We start from the raw sequence: 10,800 nt of genomic DNA, 5'->3' as shown, positions 1-10,800 counted from the left end.
TGATCTTTTCAGTTGTGCTCTCCATTATTGAAAGTGAGGTATTGAAGTCTCCTACTATTACTGTGTTTCAATCTATTTCTCCCTTCAGTTCTGTCTATGTTTGCTCTATTTGGGTGCTCTGCTGTTAGGTGCATATGTATTTGGAATTATTATGCCTTCCTGGTGAATTGACCCTTTATTATTATATAATGTCCTTCTTTGTCTCTTGTGACAATTTCTGACTGAACATCTACTTTATCTGATGTAAGTATGGCCACTCCTGCTTGCTTGTAGTTACTATTTGCATGGGATACCTTTTTACATAATTTCATTTTCAGCCTGTGTGTATCTTCACATCTGAAGTGAATTTCTTGTAGACAGAATATTCTTCCATCTTTTCTTTAAATCCATCCAGCCATTCTCCATCTTTAGATCGCGGAGTTTTATCCATTTATATTTAAAGTGATTCCTGATAGGGAAGGGGGGTTGCTATTGCATTTTGCTTATTTTTTTCTGTTTCCCTTATAGCAATTTCGTCTCTCTTTTCTTTTGTTGCTTCTTTCCTTTGTGTTGTGTTGACTTTTTTTGTATTGACATGCTTTGATTCCTTTCTCATTTTCTTTTATGTATCTTTGATAGGTATTCTCTTTGTAGCTACCGTGGGGCTTACATAAAGCTACCTAGTGTTATAATGATCTCTTTTAAATTAATAACAAATTAACGTCAATTGTATTTAAAAAAAACTCTATTCTTGGGGTGCCTGAGTGGCTCAGTTGGTTGAGCATCCAACTCTTGATTTGGGCCCAGGTCACGATCCCAGGGTCATGGGACCAGGCCTCATGTTGGGCTCCATGCTAAGCATGGACTTAAGATTCTCTCCCTCTCTCTCTCTCTCTCCCTCTGCCCCTTTCTCCCCTTATGTGCACTCTCTCTCCTTAAAACAAACAATTAAAAAACACATAAAAAACCCTCTGTTCTTCTTCTATCTCCGTTCTCCTTTATTATCAATAGCATAAGCTATATCTTCATATATTCTATATCCATTAACACAATTATATTTTTATGCTTTGTTTTATGCTATATTTTTATGCTTTTAACATCTATATCATAATTATTTTTATGCCTTGTTATATTGTATGCTTTTAACTTCTATCCCCAAATTAAAAGCTCTTTATATTCCACTATTACAGTATTCTATACTTGAGTATATATTTACCTTTACCATTGAGCTTTAGATTTTCATAGGTGTTCATGTGCCTTGAAAGTATCCTTTCATTTCAATTTGTAGGACTCCCTTTAGCATTTCTTATAAAGCAAGTCTAGTGGTAATGAACACATTCAGCTTTTGTTTTTCTGGGAAAGTCTCTATTTTCTCTTTTGAAGGACAGTTTTGCGGACATAATATTCTTGTTTAGTTTTTTTCTTTCTTTCAGCACTTTGTATATATCATCCCACTTTCTTTTGGCCTGCAAGGTTTCTGCTGAAAAATTCACTGGCAATCTAATGGGAGCTCCCTTGAATGTGATGAGTTGCTTTTTTCTTGCTGCTTTCAAGATGATGTCTTCTTCTTTGACTTTTGAAGTTTGAATATAACATGTCTTGGTGTGGCCTCTTTGAATACATTCTGGTTGGAAACCTTCGAGCTTCTTATATTGGGAATTTCATGTCGTTCCTCAGATTTGGAAAGTCTGTGATCATTATTTCTTCAAATAAACTCACATGCTTCCTTGCTTTCATTCTTCTTTGAGAACTTCCTGCCTGACAGTTTCCCATGGATCTCTTAGTTTTATTTACTTTCCTTTATTCTTTTTTTTTCGTTTGCTTCTCTGACATAATGATTTCAAATGATCTGTCCTCAAGTTCCCTGAGTCTTCTGATTGACCAACTCTGCTCTTGGATCTACCTAGTGAATTTTTCAACTCAGTTATTGGATATCCTTCAGCGCCAGAGGTTTGTTTTTTTTTTCAAATTGGTTTCTTTCTCTTTGTTGATATTCTTTTGTTCATGCATTATTTTTGTTTTGTTGTCTATCTGTATTTTCTTATAGGTCATTGTTTTTCTTTAAGACAATTATTTGGAATGCTTTGCCAGATAACTCATAGATTTCTTTTTCTTTAAAGTCGGTGTGTAGAGATTTGTTTTGTTCTTTTGACTGGGCCATGTTCGTTTCCCTGTTTCTTCATGTGCCTTGTGTTTGTTTGTTTGTTTTTGTTTTTCTGAGTTTTATATATTTGAAACAAACAGCCACCTCTCCCAGTCTTTATAGACTGCCTTCATACAGAGGAAGACTTTCACCCCCATCAGTCCTGCTAGAGATTCTGGGACCTCTCAAAACTTTTTACAGGGGTGCAGCTTTTCTGGGTTTATGTGTGTAATTTCACAATTGGCAAGGTTTGCTGTTTTTGTTTGTTTGTTTTTTTTTTTTTTAGGAGTTTATAATCCCTTGCTCTCTCTTGTCTGTCTGTGGTACTGAAGGCTTTTGGGTACTACAGAAGCAAGCCACCTGGCTCTCCTTTGTTTTCAGTGGCCGCCAGGAATCCAAAGTATGCTGACTTCCTATTAATTTCTTAAATTAGGAAATACAGATATCACTCCCTGCGGTGTCTCCCTGAAAAGCTGGAATGCCCGACTCAAGCTCCCCTCTTCTCGCTCCCACCTAAAGGAGAAACCATGAGTTGGCTATATCTCCTGGCTGTGTCAAATTGTGCCAGCGTCTGTCTAGGGCACTGTAGGCCGCTGGTTTTGCCACAGGCTACCTCACCTCTACTTTGTTTTCAGTGGTCCTTAGGCTTTTAAATTGTGCTGATCCTGTTAGCACCCTGAGTCACGCAGGAAAGAAATCAGTCTCTTAGACAGCCCTCTGAAAAGCCGGAACAATGGATACACACACCATTCTTCTCTTGTCCCCACCCTTCAAGGGAGAAGCTCTGTGCCAAGATCAGCTGTGCCAGCTTGGAGGTGGGGCTATCATGGATCAAGCAAAACACCCCTTCTTTTCAGCTTTAATGTGGCTGCTCTCAGTTTTGCACTTGCTGGGGGTTCTGCAACTTAACTGGTTTCTGGAGTTGTCATGAAAGTATTTTACTCTATATATTTTGAATTCGGTATGTCTCAGGGAGAATGAGAGATGGGGCTTCCTATGCTCCCATTTTGCTCTATTGAAACTGCTTTAGAATTTTTTTTCAGAAGAAATATCTCTGAGAAAGGTTTATTATGAAATCTTTAATTCTGATGAAAGCTCTTTCTTCATTTTGCCAAAGCCATTATGCAAAAAGTAAACATCACAGACCATCACCCGACTGGTTTTCTCAGGTTACCAAAATTCTTCTGTTAGGCCAGGTCAGATTTACTTTTTTTTTTTTTTTTTTAATTATTGGAACAGATAACTGGGCCTTTCCCTCATGCTATTTACTCCATGATTCTTCTCCTTCCCATTGCCACACATTTTTTTTTCCTCCGCATAGCTCTTTGTCCTTTGTACGATTATGTAAACCACCCTCCCACACAAATATACCCCTGTGTTTCCTCATTCCAAATATCTCACCTAATCCCAGCACTCTCCAAGATAAGCTCAAGAGAAAAAGATAGCAAAGTTAAATCCTAGCTAGTCAGGCCTCTCAATACCCAATTTATGGCCTCCCTCACCACCACATGTCCAATGCCCACTGCTGCCCACTCAGTTTTTGTTTCTGGGCTTTTGGGGGGGGGGGGGGGGGGGGGCGGTGTTCAGAATGAACAAAGACAGTATAAACACTTGCCCTCTGCAAAATAGGGTAATTTTATTCAGTCGTCTGTATCCCTCCAAATTTCCCTCTATGTCCTACTTGGAAATCTTATGAAAGGCTTGTAATTATGGAATGCTTACTATATGCCAAGTTCTCTTTTCAATACTGCACATGGATCATGTTATTCAAGCATGTAAGTTAACTGCTTTCAGTATTCTTATTTTACTGGTTAGAAAACTGAAATTAGAAGAGGTTGTGTGTTGCCTCACAACACACAACTAGTGTGGGGCACAGTAAGATTTAGAAAAAAGAGATTCATCCATGAACCAATAAACCAAGAATTTCTAAGCCATGAAACATGGATTCTTATTGATCGTATTCTTGCATCTAAAGGTAAAAAATAAAAAGCCTAGAATAAACCATTTCTTCAGGGAGTCCTGGTTCATTTGTTTAGAGAAGAGGATTAGAAAAAAATACCTGGGCAATAGATGTGCTTATTGCTACTGGAGTTTCAGTGCTTTGAGGCCATTTTAGCTGGTGGAAAATGTACACGTATAAACTAATCCATGTATATACACATATTTACAAACTTTTATATGTAACCATTTGTATCTATATTAAGCTAAACGTGAGTTCATACTGATATCTTCTACTCTACTCAATTACCACAATTAATCATTCTAACTTTCCTCCCTTTGTTTATCTGTAACCTCCTATATCAACACTGGGAAATGTAACTCCAACTAACTTCCATCCATCTATTTAATGTTTCAACTCCAGTACGCATGTATAGCAATATCAGAATTGCTACCCTATGCCCTCGTGTGGGGAAAAACACCTTATCAACTATAGTTCAGTATTTACAGGCAGTTTCTTTTGCCATTAGCGTCACAATCTCTACTCATTTTCAAAGTTCCTTTAATCAGCAACTGTACCCCCAGCTCCCTTTAATGAGATTATTTCATGCACTTATAATACAGTTAGACTGATGTGTCACTTTCTGAATTTCATCCTAGAATCCTCTGGTCTCCTGGATAATGTTTTAAATTTTGCACATACTAAGTTTTACTCTTTGTGCTATAAAGATCTGTGGATTTTCACAAATGTATACTGTCATGCATCCACCACTATGTTTTCATGCAGATGATTTTCATTAACTTAAAAAAATCTCCCGTGCTTCACCTATTCCATACTTGCTTTCTCCCATTGAACCCCGGACAACTATTGATATTTTTATCATCACAATAGTTGTTTGTTTCAGAATTCCATATCATGGTGATCATATAGTATGTAGCTTTTTTAGACTGGCTTCACTTACTTAGCAATATGCATTTAAGATTCATCCATGCCATCTCAGATATCTCAGATATCTCATTTCTTTTACTGATGGATAATATTCCATTATAGGGATATGCAACTATTTATCTTTTTTACCTATTAAGGAGCTTCTTGGCTACTTCCATTTTTTTTTTTTATTAAGAATAATGTTGCTATAAAGTTTTGCATGCAGGTTTTGTGTGGACATAGTTTTTAAATAAGTTAGGCAAACACACAGGACTGAAGCAGGAAATATACAAGATGGGCCTAGAGTATCTTGTAATACTAGCAAATAAGGACTTCCTCAAAAGAGAAACCAAACCCCACAGTGATGGGGGTATGTCAGAGGGACACAGGAGCCAACTGAAAGAGATCCCAATGACCAAAGCTAGAATAATTTGAGTAAGAAAATAAATAGTAATAGATTATAGGTCAAAGTAAAACAAATATTCATGAGTCAATATTGACATAAAGAATTTATTGCATACATAACCAAACATGGAAGAGATAAATCTTCCATGCAGAAAAATTTCAAATATTTGTATAGATATTCCTCCATCAAGGAGTTAGAGCATGATTCTCCACTCCTTAAGAGGGACCTGCGCATAGTGTAATGCTTTCCAAAGAGTACAGTTGGAAAGAGAGAAAGAGTAATTTCGCAGTGGAGAAACCTGACAAACAGCATCTCAGCCACATGATCAAGTCAACATCGATAGTGGTAAATCATGTTGATAATAAGGACTTTTGGTATGAGGTGACAAAAATAGTACTTTACTTCTGTGGGTTTTTTTCTTCCCATTCTTATAATCATGGACCGATCGTCAGAAAATTATCCTATATGACTCATGCTCATATCATGAGCATATCATATATGCTCATTAAGGGACACCCTTACAAAATGCCTTGCTGATAATCTTCAAACCTTTCAAGGTCGTCAAAACAAGGAAAGTGTATGAAACGTTCTGTTTCTGTTACAGCCGGGAGGACCATAAGGAGACACGGTGAGTAAATATAATGCTTTAACCTGGATGGGATCCTGAAATAGGGAAAGGACATTGGGTAAAAAGTCAGGGAATCTGAAGCAAGTGTAGACTGGAGTTAATAACGTTCATTAATATTGGCTCATTAATTGTGACAAATGTACCATACTAACATGTTAACAATAAGGGAACTGGATGTAGGTTGTCAAGAAATTATTTGTATGGCTTCCACCATTTTTCTGTAAATCTGAAACTGTTTTAAAATTTTCAAGTTATTTTTTTATTTTTTGAATGTTTGTTTTTCAGAGAGACAGACCACGAGACGGAGTATGAGCGGGGAAGATGCAGAGAGAGAGGGAGACACAGACTCTGAAGGAGGTTCCAGGCTCTGAGCTGTCAGCACAGAGCCCGACACGGGGCTCGAACTCAGACTGTGAGATCGGCCCTTGAGCTGAAGTCAGCCGCTTAACTGACTAAGCCACCCAGGTGCCCCTTAAAAAGCTATTTTAAAAAAATGCCTCAACTTGGAGATACTATATACTGATCATTGAAAGGAATTGGTTAGGTATCTCAGAAAGACAGGGGAAAAAAGGTGACTTGGTATCTGAACTGGCATTAATATTATTGGAAGGCACCGACCATCAGTAATCTTTGACTTTGGGCTCTTAGTATGCTTTTTCCTTTTTTCTCCTTGCAATGTAGCCTGTCATCCCCATAAAGGAGCTACCTGTGACTAGGAAACAGATGAGCTTCTTTATTTCCTGTCTAGATTAGAGAATTAATTGTGCGATAGGACCACTTTCTAATTTCGTTGCCAATACCCTAAAGCTTAATCCCAATTTGGGGAGAGGTCTGGTGTTCATGTGGTTTGAATAGTGGAATATGGTTTCCAGTTGTTTCTGCCATTGCCAGGGGGGATTGGCTTTCAGTTTGTACTTGTTTTTAGCCACCTTCAATCGCTGTTCTGTTAGTAAAACATTATCAAAGATTGGCAATTGCATTTTATTCATCCTAATATAATGTCAAGAATAAAAGAGAATCGACATTTACTGAGCACTATATTAAGGCTTTACGTAGATTATATAATTTAAACCCCATAACAACACTATAAGATTAGTGCCATTAATACCTCTATAGACGCGGGGCTCCTGGGTGGCTCAGTTGGTTAAGCATCCGACTCTTGATTTGGGCTCAGGTCATGATCTGATGGTTTGTGACTTTGAGCCCTGTGCCGGGTGCTGCACTGACAGTGCAGAGCCTGCTTGGGATTCTCTCTCCCTCTCTGTGTGCCCCTCCCTCTCTCTCTCTTTGTCAAAATAAATAAAATCACTTAAAAAATATCTCTGTCGATGAGGTAAATAAGTCTTAATGTAGTTGTCCTATGTCATTCATATGGACATAAGAAACATGATTCAGATCCCCTTCTTTTTTTAATGTTTATTTTTGAGAGAGAGAGAGAGAGAGAGAGCACGAGTTGGGGAGGGGCAGAGAGAGAGGGAGACACAGAATCCGAAGCAGGCTCCGGGCTCCGAGCTGGCAGCACAGAGCCCGACGCGGGGCTGGAACCCGTGAACCGCGAGATCGTGACCTGAGCCGAAGTCAGATGCTCAACCGACTGAGCCACCCAGCAGCCCCGATTCAGATCCACTTCTGATGCCCAAACTGATTTTCTGTTGACTGTAGCATGCCGCAAGAGGAAAGCCATCCATGTCTGTCTTATGTACATATACTTCCGAAGGTCTGTTACATTGAAGAGCCACCTATTGGCAACAGGTGTACTAGCCTTTTTTTTTTTTTTTTTTAATTTTTGTAATGTCTAGCTCTGGATTAGCCTACACAAGTGTAGAAAACTATTGATGTAGGGGCGCCTGGGTGGCGCAGTCGGTTAAGCGTCCGACTTCAGTCAGGTCACAATCTCGCGGTCCGTGAGTTCGAGCCCCGTGTCGGGCTCTGGGCTGATGGCTCAGAGCCTGGAGCCTGTTTCCGATTCTGTGTCTCCCTCTCTCTCTGCCCCTCCCCCGTTCATGCTCTGTCTCTCTCTGTCCCCAAAATAAATAAATGTTAAAAAAAAAAAAGAAAACTATTGATGTTGAAAGCCATACTTCCTCTTCGTTGGCATGCTCTAGGCAGTGACATGAACTATAACGTTGTAAAAGCATTTCATGGTGGTATGGGGGACATCCCATCACCCCTCTGGTACATGGAATAACATAAGGGATGTCAGGCTAACAGTCTTGTCACCTTTTATCTGGCCCGTTGGTCTGAGGGTACATGGGGAGGATAGGTGCATCTATCTTTAAGGTTATTGAAAAAGGTTGAACTCTGGAGTCCTATATGCAGCTGCTGGCTTGACGTCTTCATTAGGATCTTGAATAAGCACCTTAAGCTTAACACATCCCAAAACGTTTCCATCATCTCACGACTTCTCCTCCTACCACCTCCCAGACTGCCGTCTCCTCCTCAGTCTTCCTCATCTAACTTAATGGAAATAGCATTTCCTCAATTTCTCAAGCCTCAAATTTAAGAATCTTGATGGATCTTTTTATCCCATTCACTATATCTAATCTATCAGCAACTTTTATTAGCTCTACGTTGACAATACTTTCCAAAGCCAACTGGAGTTGACCAGTTGTACAGTTACTTACACTGCTCCAGGCCACCATCACCTCTCATCTACACGAGTGTCTTCCAACTGTTTTCCCTCTTCCAGTCTATTCTCCACATGAAATCCAGAAGAATTTTAACTTTTTAGTGTGAATTAAGTCGTAACGCTTCCATGCTTAAAGTCCTCCCGTGATTTCACAGCACAGTATAAAATCCAAATTCCTTCCCCTCGTTCACAGGACCCAGTATAATATGTCTTTATCTCTTGTCACTCTTTTCCATTGGCTGGTCCCTTTACTAACCAAATAGTGACATCGTTGCTAGTTCTCAAAAGTGGTGAGAGTAACCTTTCTCAGGATATCTGTCTTTGCTTTCTCCTCAATCTTCCCTTTGTTGACTCCTCCTAATGGTTCATTTTTGTTCAGAGGTTACTTCCTCAGAGAGGTTGTCTTGATTTGATAACCCCCATCTCCGTCCTGCAATCACTATCCCAGTATTCTATTTCATTTTCTTCACGAAAGTTGTATTATCTAAAATTATAGTAGGGGCGCCTGGGTGGCTCAGTTGGTTAAGCGGCCGACTTCGGCTCAGGTCATGATCTCACGGTCTGTGAGTTCGAGCCCTGCGTCGGGCTCTGTGCTGACCGCTCAGAGCCTGGAGCCTGTTTCAGATTCTGTGTCTCCCTCTCTCTCTGACCCTCCCCTGTTCATGCTCTGTCTCTCTCTGTCTCAAAAATAAATAAACGTTAAAAAAAATTAAAAACAAATAAATAAAATAAAATTATAGTATATATTTATAACGCCCCTAATGAGATTAGGAGTTGGCAACAGCTGGTACCAAACATCACTGCAAACTGCCACAGAGGGAACGTAGCGTAATGGAAAGATCACGGTATTTAGAATGAAACAGGTAATTTTAGATACATTTTGTCACCATTTCTCTTTCTGACTTTGGACCCGTTTCTCATTTTGTTGGCTTTTAGTTTCCTCGTCAGTAAAATAGAAATTAAAATGACACTTCAAAATGTCAGTAGGAGGATTAAATCAGATAAGGCTAGTGTCTCAGTAGAGGTGCTAATCCATAGTAGATGATCGACTTTTTTTCCCCTAGGGTTCTGATACCTTACATATCTACATATCTACTCTTTGTTCTCATGTGCTGGCCTAATCTCATTTTCTCATGCTAGATTTAAGGCCACTGGAAAATGTTGTCCTGGTGGGGATGTCCCTTGAAATGCCTTCCATTTTCCCTTTTACATATTCAATTCTTACACTGTGTTTGAAACCATAGACATAGCATAGACTCTCCCAAGTGAGCTAGTTTTCAGTGAAGTCTTCTTTTTCATAATTTCTATAAAAATAACTTTTGCAGCCACAAGAGATGGATTATAAGACCTTTAAGATAATCCTTAAAGTCTTTTTTTTTAAATGTTTTTAAATGTTTACTTACTTTTGAGACAAAGAGTGGGCGAGAGGCAGAGAGAGGGAGACAGAGAGTCCATAGCAGGCTCCAGGCCCTGAGCTGTCAGCACAGAGCCCGACACAGGGCTCGAACTCACAAGCCACGAGATCATGACCTGAGTCAAAGTCTGACACTTAACCGACTGAGCCACCAAGGTGGCCCAGGTTCCTTAAATTCTTGAATGCTTCCAAGTGTGGTATGGATCCCTGGCTGTTGGTTAAATTCACTCACTAACTATGTGATTTGCTCCCACATGCCTGCCTCCCAGTAAACCATACTTTATATACATTACTATTTAATATTCACAACCCTATGATAATGTATCATGATCGTCACTACAAATGAATACATGCCACGGACCTGCCTGCCTGTAAAGAGACAAAAATGCAAATGTTAAATCCATGTATATGACAGGCCTACTGTGCTTTAACGGACACCTGTCAGTCCCTGCCTTGTCAGTCCTCTCAGCAAAATCTTGAGTACATTTTTTCTAAGCTAGGTATATTTTTGTTAGTGCACATGAACTAGTTGTCATTGCCTTAGCTCCTGTCCCCTAGCTACTGAACGAGATTCTATTTCAGATCATATAAAGCATCTAAGCATTACAACTTACTTAATAGTTCCTTTCAACATTTTATTTTTTTTTAAGATTGAAATTCTGCTTTTCTTTCTGTTTATTTTTTTTTCAATATATGAAATTTATTGTCAAATTGGTTTCCATACAACACCCAGTG

This window comes from Herpailurus yagouaroundi, unplaced genomic scaffold, assembly GCF_014898765.1.
Source record: "Herpailurus yagouaroundi ecotype Mexico unplaced genomic scaffold, PumYag 67700, whole genome shotgun sequence".
Lineage (NCBI taxonomy): Eukaryota > Metazoa > Chordata > Mammalia > Carnivora > Felidae > Herpailurus > Herpailurus yagouaroundi.
This window is presented reverse-complemented; position numbering follows the sequence as displayed.